The following is a 14,057-nucleotide window of genomic DNA, read 5'->3' on the forward strand; positions in this document are numbered from 1 at the left end:
TTGCGTGTACAAATCCTCACGCAGACCCATTTGCGTCTGCAAAGCTGATCTTCAAACAAGATGCTAATCGAATTGCGTGTGTATCAATGGAATAGGCCCAACTTTTTAGCATGTTTGCCTTCATAAATATGTAAAATACATGATAATGACTCAAATGTGCAAATGTATGTGAGGGGGATATGCAAATGTAACCCTTTGCAGTGCGATTGCGATTTATCTAACCTGAAATGGATTGCGGGTGCTGTTTTGCGTCTAGATTTAGCACATTTGAAATGCTGGTACTAACTGGGATGCAAAAATGTCTGCTGTCACTGTGGCAAGAAGGAGGCATAGATTACAGAGCAATTGGAGTTGGATCAGCTGGGTTACGTTTTTTGAGTGTGAACATATTCCAGGGGAGGGTTTATACAGTATAAAATTATTTTGTGTCACCAAAAAAATCTACTTAAACAACCAAACACTTGCACATTGTTGAAATATTGGTCAAAACACACTAAATGAATTCAATAAAATCATTGTAAAAAAAAAAAAAAAATGTTATGTTATGTTAGAGTTGTTTTAAGATTACTTATAAACCCTTATAGAAATCAGAGGAAGAAAGATAAGTAACTGTCTTTAACAGCTGCTGCTTATCAATGCCATATTAGAACTTTTTCTGCTACGTGCACACATAATTAGGGTTCATCACACCCACTGACCACACTGTTCAAACCAGCTGCTTCAGGCTACACATAAATCTTACTGATAACATTATAGGCGTGTGCTCCATTCTTTGTAAAGGGTGGAGACAAGAGTATAAATACTACGGTTTTACCTATGCCTGGGGTTCTTCACCTTCTTCACCTGCAAGGAGCAGGATTTAGCCCAGTACTATATTGTACTATTTTTTTTTCCTTAAAGCATTAAATCCAGTTTGAACCTTATTTATGGGAGTTTAGTATTTTATATCTGAGATTAAAGAACCGTAGGATCCACAGACAGCAGTTTCAATATAAATGTTTGATTTTAATTCTTTGCAGGACAGTAAAGTGACATTATGTTTTAAAATTAACAAATATATAATATACACATAACCAACTCTTACAACAAACTATTTTTATGTTGCTAATATTACGTTCAGACTTAAATATTGCAACTGTTTATGATAAACTCCAAATTCCTCAAACACAAAACAAAACAAAAAATACACTGTGAGTCTCTGAAAAGAATTAAAGGTTCAAGGGATACCAAGCTCTAATAAATTAATTATCAGGCATAGTTGTCTTTGTTATTGTTAATATTGATTGGCCAAATTGTAAGCTGCAACCATTGTGAGTTACGTCAAGCAACACAATTAACAACCTGTGCAGACGTAGCAATGACCAGCTACACCATGTGTGCACCGATGGCACATAGCTCTGACCTCGTGCAATTGCATGTAATTCAATATTGTTATTAAAGGTGAAGCAGAATGTAGTGTTTGCCTCAGTGGTTCCATCCGAACCCCAAACATAAGGGCATCTGCTTGCAGAACAACTTCAAACTCAGTCTTCTGAATGCAAAATGATGCACTCAGTACCTGCTGCTGTAAATAGCAACGAGAAAGGTTTACAAACTGTAACAGTCCAGAAGCGCATGCAGGAGCAGAATGGAACAGAAGGAAAAAAATCAGCAACTGGATCATTCATAATGATGTCACGCAACAACTTCTGCATGCCTGAAGCGCCACAGCGTTTGTTCGGTTTTCCTCTAGTTGGGGGCAGTAGCAGCCAGCCAGTAGCCCATGCAATTTCCTCATTTTCCTCATTCTGGTTCTCATTGCCCATGCAATCTTTGAAAATCGCACTAAACATTCCCACTTATTGAAAGTTAAATTTTTTTTGTTTGTAGAAGCAACTTAGTGTCCCTATTTGGGACCTTTGAAGACTAGTGCCTTAATCTCAGTCAACAAGTAGGGTATAGTTTACAATTTGGTGTTTATCCATTATTGGTTTTGTTTATAGGTTACGTAGGCTTGCTTTGTTGTCTTTTCATTACTCCACTAACAAGGAGCAGATATAAGCAGAATTAATATTAGATGTGTTGTTTTTTTTTGTTTTTTTTAGTTGACTGTTAGATATTCCATGATAATTATTTCAATAAATATTATTCCCAACATTTTCCCTAATAAACTTTAAGTGCAGCTGTAATGCATGCCTTACATCAGTGATTTTTGATAACCAGTGAGATAGTTTGGTTTATTGCATTAAAAAACAAATGGAAATGTGACTGCTACAAACATTGAAATGAGGATCACAAAAAGATAATAGTTAAATGTTCCAGCTTCCTCGAACATGGCGTGGAGCCTGAGCAGGCTGGCTTTTATTGTCCAAAACAGATTAATAAAAACCAGGATGACCTTGAATTAGTGCGGGCTGGCTCTCTGGCACAGCTGACATGAAGTCTAAAATTACTGCTTGGGGGTCAGTGAGGGCCCCTGCAGAGGGAGTCAAGAACCACAGACTGTGTTTTGCCATGTCGGTGAGGTGGAGGAGAAACATCTGTGACAGATGAGAGAAGCAAAAAGTGCATGAGTCAATAGAAGCATCCTGTTTAATTCTCTGCACACCCTCTGTCCAGATTAAAATGGAAACACAAGAAAAAGCTAAGGTCACACAAGGTAAACATTAGAAACATTAAACATTATCATTTAGACCAGTAAATTCCTGCCCTTCTTTCATTTCGTTTATGGCTTTGAAAGGCATTCTTCCATTTTGTTTAATCAAACTTTTCTACTGAAGGTCAAATCATTATTCAGTCAGTCAGTCATTTTCTACTGCTTATTCCATAGTGGGTCACGGGGGAGCTGGTGCCTATCTCCAGCAGTCTATGGGCAAGAGGCAGGGTACACCCTAGACAAGTCGCCAGTCCATCGCAGGGCAACACACAAACAACCATGCACACACTCATTCATACACCTAAGGGCAATTTAGAGGGACCAATTAACCAAACAGGCATGTCTTTGGACTGTGGGAGGAAGCTGGAGTACCCAGTGAGAACCCATGCATGCACAGGGAGAACATGCAAACTCCATGCAGAAAGAGCACCAGCTGGGAATTGAACCTAGGACCTTCTTGTTGCAAGACAACAGTGCTACCAACTGCGCCACCGTGCAGCCCAAATCATTATTCAATTCTATTCAATTAAAAAATACTTTATTAATCCCGAAGGAAAATTAAATGTTGTTGTAGCTCATTATGAAGATTTCTTCAAAGAGCCGTTGTAGATGCTGATGGCTGTGGGCAGGAAGGATCTCCTGTAGCGCTCCGTCTTACAGCAGATCTGAAGAAGCCTCTGACTGAAGACACTCTGTTGTTGTAGGACAGTCTCATGATGCTCGGGGTTCTCCATAATGTTCTTCATTTCATGAAGAATCCATCTTTCCACAATGATCTCCAGAGGTTCCAGAGGAGTCCCCAGAACAGAGCCAGCCTTCTTTATCACCTTGTTGAGCTTTTTTAAGTCCCTGGCTCTGATGCTGCTTCCCCAGCAGATGATGGCAGAAGAGATCACACTCTCCACAACAGACTTATAGAAGATATGCAGCATCTTGCTGCAAACACCAAAGGCCCTAAGCTTCCTCAAGAAGTACAGTTTGCTCTGTCCCTTCTTGTAGATGGCTTCACAGTTGCATCTCCATTCTAGTCTGTTGTCCAGGTGAACACCAAGGTATTTATACTCCTCCACCACCTCCACTTCTTCTCCCATGATGGAAACAGTTTTTGACTTATTCCTGTTTCTCTTAAAATCTACAATCATCTCCTTTGTTTTAGTCACGCTCAAAATGAGATGATTGTTTCCACACCATGCCACAAAGTGGTCCACCACCTTCCTGTACTCATCTTCTTGTCCATCTCTGATCCACCCCACAACTGCAGAATCATCAGAGTATTTCTGCAGATGACAGGAGTCTGTCTTGTACTGGAAGTCTGAGGTGTTCAGAGTGAAAATGAATGGTGAGAGTACAGTCCCCTGTGGTGCTCCTGTGCTGCTGACTACCTGGTTACTCACAACCCTTCAGTCTCACAAACTGTGGTCTGTTTGTCAGGTAGTCTTTGATCCAGGAGATTGTTGAGGCCTCCACCTGAGTCTTCTGGAGTTTCTGACTAAGCAAATCAGGTTGGATTGTTTTAAACGCACTGGAGAAATCAAAGAACATGATCCTCACAGTGCTGGTGGCTTTGTCCAGATGACAGTGGGTTTGTTGAAGCAGATGTATGATGGCATCTTCAACTCCAACTCCACAGCGATAAGCAAACTGAAGGGGGTCCTGATGCTTTACTGTTTGCTTACTCAGGTTGGCCAACAGGAGTCTCTCTAGGACCTTCATGATGTGGGATGTCAGGACAACAGGTCTATAGTCATTGAGGACTGATGGGTGAGTTTTCTTTGGTACCGGAACAAGACAGGAGGTCTTCCACAACACCGGAACCTTCTTCTGGGCCAGGCTAAGGTTGAAGAGGTGCTGCAGAATCCCACAGAGCTGCTCTGCATAGGCCTTCAGGACTCTAGGGCTGACATGATCTGGACCTGCAGCCTTATTCTGATTCAGTCTCTCCAGTTGCATCTTCACTTGACTTCTTGAGACACACAGGTGGAAGGGGGTGGCAAAGGAAGCATCAGCATCTTCTGGTATGGTTGAAGGCAAACATGTAGGGCTGAGGTGGAAGATAAAAAATGTGAGGTGTTGCTGGACAGCTGTGGGTCCTGTGGGTCAAAGGAGAGTGGAATGTCTGTTTGGCTGTGAGCAGGAGAGGAGGATGCTGAGCTTGTTTCTGAACTGAACCTATTGAAGAATGTGTTCAGTTCATTGGCTCTGTCCAGACCTCCATTGGTCTGATCATCCTTCTGCTTGAAGCCTGTGATCTTCTTCATCCCTGTCCACACATTTCTGATATTGTTTTGCTGGAGCTTGCTCTCCAGCTTCTTCTTGTACACCTCCTTGCTGTCTCTTATCTTGACTTTAAGTTGCTTCTGTATACTCCTCAATAATTCTCTGTCTCCTTCTCTGAAGGCTCTTTTGTTTTTGTTAAGCAGGTCACAGGTGATCGAAGGTTTGATATTGGGGAAGCATCTCACGGTTCTGGTGGGGATGATGTTATCCACACAGAAGTTTAGATAGTCGGTTACACACTCAGTTATGGCATTGATGTCTTCTCCATGTGGCTGGCACAGTGCGTCCCAGTCTGTAGCCTCAAAGCAACCTTGCAGAGCTTCTTCAGCTTCCTGTGACCATTTTCTCACAGTCCTCTTTATTACAGGTTGGCTCTGAACAAGGGTTTTATATTTTGAGCAGAGAAAAACAAGATTGTGATCTGATTTGCCAAGAGGAGGTCTTGTTGTAGAGATGTATGAGTCCTTGACATTTGCATAAAACAAATCTAATGTTTTGTTTTCTCTGGTAGAGCAGCTGACAAACTGTTGAAACGTTGGAAGTGTAGCAGAGAGTGAAGCATGGTTAAAATCACCAGAAATTGCCACAAAAGCATTGGGGTTTTGTGTCTGTAGCTTAGCAACAACTGAGCTGATGGCATCACATGCAGTGTCGGCAACAGCGGAAGGTGGAACGTAAACTGTTGCCAAAAATAACACTGGTGAACTCTCTGGGTAAATAATATGGAAAAATACTTACTGCCAACAGTTCAATATCTGGACTGCAGAGATGACACTTCACAGTAACATGTCCTGGATTACACCATCTGTTGTTCACAAGTACTGCCAGTCCACCTCCTTTACATTAGCCGCTCCTCTTTAAATCTGTCTGTTCGTATGGTTAAAAAGCCCGGCAGAGAGACGCTGGAGTCGGGGATATGATCCTGCAGCCATGACTCAGTAAAACACATAATACTACATGCCCGGTACTCTGGCTGGGTCCTTTGTAGGGCTTGGAGTTCATCCAACTTGTTTCCCAACAATCTCACATTGCCCATCATAATCAACGGAATAGATAATTTGAACTTCCTCCTTCTCTCTCTTCTCTTAGCTCCTGCTCTGCATCCACGGCGTCTCTTTTTCAACTCGTCACGGATTTGGGGTTGTAGTTTGAGCTTCTGAGATATTAATCAGCTGCTCCCGGTTGTAAGAAACAACCCCGCTGCCATGGCAATGCATCATAACAAATGTCCAAAAATAGAAAGTATTAGGAAAAAACCTTCAAGCTGCACAGCATCTGACACCGGAGAGGACAGCTGTCCAAAAAAAATCAACTGTATCCACCACAAGAGGAAGAGTTCCCAAAAAAGAATAAATCAGAATCAAAAGTAACAGAGCAACTCCCACCTGCTGCCACCTTGAGCGGCGCAATTCTAGAACTATAATTATAGAATTATAATGACCAAACGACTATCAGTGGTGTTTTGGCAGTATTAATTTGAACTTGCTTAATTAGTCATAGAAATGAAGAATTAATTCGAGCAGGGAAACAGTGTAAAATAAAAAAAGCATTCATTTGACACCACATTTAGTGGATGAATCTTACTGGCCACTTTGAAAAATAATAACTTAAAGGAAAATTATTTAGATCCTATTTTACAGAGTTGAGGCACAGTTCACAGCTGTAAATATTCAGTCAGAATCAGTCTGTACAACTTTAGGTTTTCATCAGTTTTTGACCTCACTGAATATTCCATTTGTCACTGCCCATTAAATACACGTTTTAGAATTGTGCCAATCATTTGCCAACATTTATGCTAAACAGCAAAATCATAAATTTATCACAGTGTCTGCAGTTTACTGAGCAGATATACAATCAATAAAAACAAACATCACAATTTTGAAAGGTTTTGACAAGGACAGTGCAGACAGCACGGCCAGACCTCAAGATGTTTTTCATGGTTTCACCTGTTGTATTCTGACATCGCCTTCACAGCATCTATTCTGTCTGTCCTCCCTGAAACATTAAAAGCTTAACCTGTGATCTGGTCCATGACTTTCACCCTCTGCAGCGGGGTAGAGCAGGGAAGGTGAACTTTGACACATAAATGAATGGAGGGTAGAAGGTCATTTAACTGTTAATGGTGTCTGTCTGAAAGATCTCAAAGGGCAAATGACCATGCCATGCTCGTTGCCAGCCATCTAATTCATTAACAATAACAGAAGAAAAGACCACATATGCACCTTACAACACTAGCTCTTATTTTACCAATTTGGAAGGGATGGAAGAAAAGTGTGGATACAACCAGTTTGTTTTTGTCAGAACTGCCATCTTGATGTTTCTAGTCCAGTTTCTCTCAAAAGTTAAATCATTCCTTTCTAAGAAAAGGTAATACTGGAGAGTCACAATGGTTTTAATAAAATCACAGCTCCCTTAAGCTATCTACAGTCCATCTTCATTACAGTTGAGCACTCTGCTGATCCTTGCCTCTGTTGATATAACCTCCAATCAAGGAGGGTTTTGTCTTTTTTGATTTCTGCCTATTCACTGCTAATAAAAACCAAATCAGTCCACCGACTACAGATATTCAAAAACATAAACACAAGACAAAGACAAAAGTGTGTTAGTTCAAAAAACATACAAATGGCATGCACAAAATGATAAAATTTTAACTAAAATTACCATTTCCTTATGAAATATATATAGCCTATAGAGTACCGGAAATTCCTTAAGAAAATGTTAACCATAAATCACAAGTAGATACTGTATTATGAGTACAATTGCACAATATTAGTATTAGTATTGGCAGGTATCTCACCTTGATTTGTGAACTTCAGAATTAATCAGAAATTCAAATTCACACCCTTATACATTATGCATCCTTTACCTTCTTAACGCCTTAACCCCCCTGTTGTCCTTGGGTCAAAATGACCCGCCACTGTGTTAAAACCCCCCCAAAAATCCACTAAATGCTATTTTTTTAACTTGACATTTGATGTATTTTCCTATATTGGCCTCAACAATAGAAAAAGTGAAATGTTGCTTTTATTCACATTTCCATATAAGCTGTACAACAAAAGGTACAAAAGGTGGTCTTCGGGTCAAAATGACCCGTGAGACAAATAGAGTTGAAATCAAGGTCACAGAGTTATTTACAAACCACAGAATGTTACATTGTTTTAGTTGTGTCTCAGATCAATCAGTAGCAGGAGTAAACAAGGCAAATCAGGTGGTGTTTTCGCAGGCTTCAGAAGACCAACTGTTTATTTCCAGAGGTTATAAAGGTGCTGCAGATAACAGGAACCTGAATTCTGACTGTGCTGAAGCCATGAGTGTGTTATACTGCTGAAGACGCTGTAGAGCTGATTTTCTCAGATGTCCAGCAAGACATCTCTGATTCAGAAGAGGAAGTGGAGGATGTATCCAAAGAAGAAGATGGGGAGGAATACAACCCAGAGCATGATGAATCATCTTCAGAAGAAGAAAACCCTGAAGCTGAAAGAGAGACTTTCCTTTCACAAAATGGCAAAATAACATGGTCCTCAGCAGCATATGACCAACACAAAACATCATAAAGATGACCCCAGGACCCACAAGGTATGCCGTTTCTCATGCCCATGATATTATCTCTACATTCTACCTGTTTATCACACCAGCAATAGAAAAAATAATCCTGGGGATGACAAATCTGGAGGGTTTTCGCAAATATGGAGACAGCTGGAAAAAGATTAATGAGATTGACCTGCCGACCTACTTAGGGCTGCTAATCTTAGCAGGTGTATACAGGTCCTGAGGTGAGGCTGCAGCTAGTCTATGGGATGCTGAGAGTGGAAGGCCAATTTTCCGAGCCACAATATCACTCAAAGTCTTTCACACCTACTCAAGACTGCTACAATTTGATGACCGCAAGACGTGTGACAGACAAACTTGCAGCCATAAGAGAGGTATGGGACAAGTGGGTGGAGCGGCTGCCCTACCTCTACAATCCAGGGCCTGACGTAACAGTGGATGAACAACTGGTTCCATTTAGAGGTAATCTGTTTTCATATTTGTAATAAAAGTGATTTTCACTATTGATTTCTTTGACTGTTTTCTGTCACACTGATACTAATCATTGATGCTAATGTCTTTTCTCCAAAGGTCGTTGTCCTTTCCGGCAGTATATGCCCAGCAAGCCAGCAAAATATGGGATCAAGTCATGGGTGGCTTGCGATGCCAAATCAAGTTATGCTTGGAAAATGCAAGTCTCTACTGGGAAGCTTACCAGTGGATGCCCAGAGAAGAACCAGGGGATGCGAGTTGTGCTTGATGTGACAGAGGGACTGAGGGGTCACAATGTGACATGTGACAATTTCTTCACCTCTTATGAACTCGGACAGCAGCTCCTGAAGAGGAAGATCACCATGTGTGAAATAGTGTTGTCAAAGAGCAGCAAGGTGAACAAGAAAACAGCATCAGCCCCTGGTTTCAGATTCTTCTGTTGACTTTTTATTTGTTTATTGGATCAAACAAAGACCTCTAAAAACTACAGGTCCTTCTCAAAATATTAGCATATTGTGATAAAGTTCATTATTTTCCATAATGTCATGATGAAAATTTAACATTCATATATTTTAGATTCATTGCACACTAACTGAAATATTTCAGGTCTTTTATTGTCTTAATACGGATGATTTTGGCATACAGCTCATGAAAACCCAAAATTCCTATCTCACAAAATTAGCATATCATTAAAAGGGTCTCTAAACGAGCTATGAACCTAATCATCTGAATCAACGAATTAACTCTAAACACCTGCAAAATATTCCTGAGGTCTTTAAAACTCCCAGCCTGGTTCATCACTCAAAACCCCAATCATGGGTAAGACTGCCGACCTGACTGCTGTCCAGAAGGCCACTATTGACACCCTCAAGCAAGAGGGTAAGACACAGAAAGAAATTTCTGAACGAATAAGCTGTTCCCAGAGTGCTGTATCAAGGCACCTCAGTGGGAAGTCTGTGGGAAGGAAAAAGTGTGGCAGAAAACGCTGCACAACGAGAAGAGTTGACCGGACCCTGAGGAAGATTGTGGAGAAGGGCCGATTCCAGACCTTGGGGGACCTGCGGAAGCAGTGGACTGAGTCTGGAGTAGAAACATCCAAAGCCACCGTGCACAGGCGTGTGCAGGAAATGGGCTACAGGTGCCGCATTCCCCAGGTCAAGCCACTTTTGAACCAGAAACAGCGGCAGAAGCGCCTGACCTGGGCTACAGAGAAGCAGCACTGGACTGTTGCTCAGTGGTCCAAAGTACTTTTTTCGGATGAAAGCAAATTCTGCATGTCATTCGGAAATCAAGGTGCCAGAGTCTGGAGGAAGACTGGGGAGAAGGAAATGCCAAAATGCCAGAAGTCCAGTGTCAAGTACCCACAGTCAGTGATGGTCTGGGGTGCCGTGTCAGCTGCTGGTGTTGGTCCACTGTGTTTTATCAAGGGCAGGGTCAATGCAGCTAGCTATCAGGAGATTTTGGAGCACTTCAAGCTTCCATCTGCTGAAAAGCTTTATGGAGATGAAGATTTCATTTTTCAGCACGACCTGGCACCTGCTCACAGTGCCAAAACCACTGGTAAATGGTTTACTGACCATGGTATCACTGTGCTCAATTGACCTGCCAACTTTCCTGACCTGAACCCCATAGAGAATCTGTGGGATATTGTGAAGAGAACGTTGAGAGACTCAAGACCCAACACTCTGGATGAGCTAAAGGCCGCTATCGAAGCATCCTGGGCCTCCATAAGACCTCAGCAGTGCCACAGGCTGATTGCCTCCATGCCACGCCGCATTGAAGCAGTAATTTCTACAAAAGGATTCCCGACCAAGTATTGAGTGCATAACTGTACATGATTATTTGAAGGTTGACATTTTTTGTATTAAAAACACTTTTCTTTTATTGGTCGGATGAAATATGCTAATTTTGTGAGATAGGAATTTTGGGTTTTCATGAGCTGTATGCCAAAATCATCCGTATTAAGACAATAAAAGACCTGAAATATTTCAGTTAGTGTGCAATGAATCTAAAATATATGAATGTTAGATTTTCATCATGACATTATGGAAAATAATGAACTTAATCACAATATGCTAATATTTTGAGAAGGACCTGTATAGCCAGTTGGCAACACACCTGCCTTGAGTGGACCAAGCCACAATTAGACAGGAAAAAAAAACTAAATCTAAACAGAGAAACTAGAAAAACAAAATTACTAATCTAATTTACAAACTCATCTTCATAATGAAAGGATCTGCAAAATATACCATGTAATAGAAGTTAACTCAAAAGTTACTTTAAAGAAAAACAAACAAAGCAATACTCCAAAGAAAACCCTTTAATTGGTAGAGCCCAGCAAGGTACAGTGACATCATCCAGCCATTCAAGCAGGAAACACTATGACAAACAATGGGGAATAAAAAGTAAAACAAATACCATGAATATACTTTGAAACAAAATAAACAAATTCAACCAATAGTCCAGAAGTAATAGCTTTAACACAAACATATAAATAGATGGAAACTGCAACATAATGCTAACACAAACAAACCCGGGATAGTAAGTGAAGCAAAGTTGCAAACTAATGTTTAAATTTAAGCTTTATGACCAGCTACCGAAAGTAAATAAATCAGAAATAAGAATAAGGGAAAAGTGGTAAACACAAACTGAACCACTTTGTCACACCATGGTTGGTACAGTTCGAAAGAATAAGCCTGAGCTCCCACCTGCACTGCTTGCTTCAAAGGAGAGAGAGGTCTTCTCCTCAAAGTTTGCCTTCACGCCCAACACCAGTTTCCTACCTCCCAAAGAAAAACAAGAATGTAGTTCTTCTGAGCACACTGCACACAGACGGTGACATTAGCGATCGTGAGGACAGGAAGCCAATCATCATCCTAGACTACTACCGCAACAAAGGAGGTGTGGACAACCTGGATAAGGTGATTGGAACATATAGCTGCAGAAGAATGACTGCCCGCTGGCCCCTGGTCATCTTCCACAACATCATTGATGTTTCCTCCTACAATGCCTTTGTGATTTGGAGAGAGATCAACCCAACCTGGATGTCTCATAAGCAGAACAAGAGGAGGTTGTTCCTGGAGCAGCTAGGAAAGGCACTTGTAACTCCACTCATTGAAAGAAGGAAGCATGTCCCCTGCACAGAACCCTCAGCAGCAGTTGTGAAAGCTATTCAGAGTGCAGGAGCTCCTGATCAACCTGAGGATCCATCTACCACAGCCACTTCCCCAGCTAGGGGAAGTAAGAGGAAGACATGTCAGTTCTGCCCTCACAAGAAGGACTGTAAAACACATACTGTGCTGCAGGTGGAAGAAATATATCTGCAAGGGTTGTGCACTTGTATACTGCCCTACATGTGCTAATTAGTTGAATGGGTTATGTTATTTTTCATATTTTTGTATTGTACATTGTCTTAAATTGTTCACTGGAGAAAAAAAATGAAACTGAGTCATTGGGATGAATAAAAATGTATTCAAAACTCCTTTTTGCACATTTTTTTCTTTTCTTAAGCTATAGAAATTCAAGTGAAGAGGGAAAACTCAAGTATTCACACATTTTGAGCTCAATGACAATATGCAAGATGAAATTTGGTGTTTAAAATTCAATTAAGTTGCTTATATTGGGGGTATAGTGAAGATGGGTCATTTTGACCCGGAGGACACAGGGAGTATACAGAAAATGACGACAACAGGAGGGCAATTTCCTGAATTGAAGGTGCAAAAGAACATGAGAGTATGTTTTTCCATTGCATCCATGTGTTTCAACAGAGATCTGCTACTCTAATTTTTCTATCCTACCTTTAGTGAGTCCTTAATGTGTTCCTACATGTGTGAGAAAGGAGGAAGGTTTATGGAATTTTTATTTAATTAAAAATCATGCACTGACAAAGAGAACTATAGTTGTTGATGCATGATCCTGTACACCTCTCCACTAACAGCATTAGCCTTGTGTCTGTGAACAAGGAGATTCTCTAGAGTCCCTGCGTTTTATGATGCGGCACTGCTTCTTAACACAGGGCAGGCCAGTGATAGGCGCAGTGACAAACCTACCCCAGTGCATCTTTACTGAATCGATAATGCTAATGAAACAACTATAGCATTTTACTGAGGTTCTTATATAGAAGATTCACATAAATATAATGCACTGAGTAATGTGACATAAACTGTTTTCTTTAACATGATATACAGTACACACACAGCAAGACTAAATTCTCATGCTTTGGCTGTAGTTCCAGTGATGTTTCAGGAGGATTGTGTAAGACAAACCATGGATCCTCTGGAGTAACAAAGTTGAGAGTCGACAAGCAATGATACAAACAGCATGATTTAGTTTCTGCAGACCAAACTGTGGTCTGAGGGTACATTCTACTTCATTTCTGTTAATAGGATTCAACCACTCAGTGCATCAGAAAATGCTGCAAATGAAACCATAGAGGTGTAATCACCTCTCCTGGACAAGGAGTACTCTTTTTCTGACAGAATAGTCAATATAACTTGACAAACTCTTAGTCGTCTTATGGCTGGATACTTGTGCTTCTATTCCCCACAACCATTACTGTTGTCAAACAGTTTAGATATGATTTGAAAATTGTGGTGGATGATAAAATCGCACATAATATCAAATATATGTACTTTTAGAACAAGCAGAAACAGGAATCACTGAGGGTAATTCAAGCCCTAGGAAAGCATTGGTTAATAAGTAAAAAAACAAAACAAAAAAAACCCCATCCTTTTACGTGATGAAAAAGTGTAATTTAGGTATTACAATGGACATTTACTAATCAAAAAATATTTTCTAAGTAGTTTTTATAGGAAGTGATACCAAGCAGTGCCGATGGCAGCATTCAATTAGAAATGTAATTTTACCCATTATAATCATGATTATTAAGTCCAACCACGTGTTGTAGAGCCTAGATTTTACAATGAAGTGATACAATTGTTGTAAAACATTGTCTTGTTGTATTGGCTTAACATAACCTCTATGTGTCAGTAAACTATTGTCACGTGGCGCTGTTTACATGCCATTTTTTGGTAAAAATGGAAAGGTATTGTTGTATTTCTGCTGTTAATGTACACAACTCTGAAAATGTACAATTTGAAAACAGATTACAAAGTGTAATGTTTTG

General features: G+C 40.5%; 1 pseudogene; it reads left to right on the plus strand.

Moving 5' to 3' along the window:
- Positions 1-8,462: 8,462 nt before the first annotated feature.
- On the plus strand, positions 8,463-12,294 carry LOC124867145 (annotated as a pseudogene).
- Positions 12,295-14,057: the final 1,763 nt, after the last annotated feature.

Source organism: Girardinichthys multiradiatus, chromosome 4, assembly GCF_021462225.1.
Source record: "Girardinichthys multiradiatus isolate DD_20200921_A chromosome 4, DD_fGirMul_XY1, whole genome shotgun sequence".
NCBI classification, from domain to species: Eukaryota; Metazoa; Chordata; class Actinopteri; order Cyprinodontiformes; family Goodeidae; genus Girardinichthys; species Girardinichthys multiradiatus.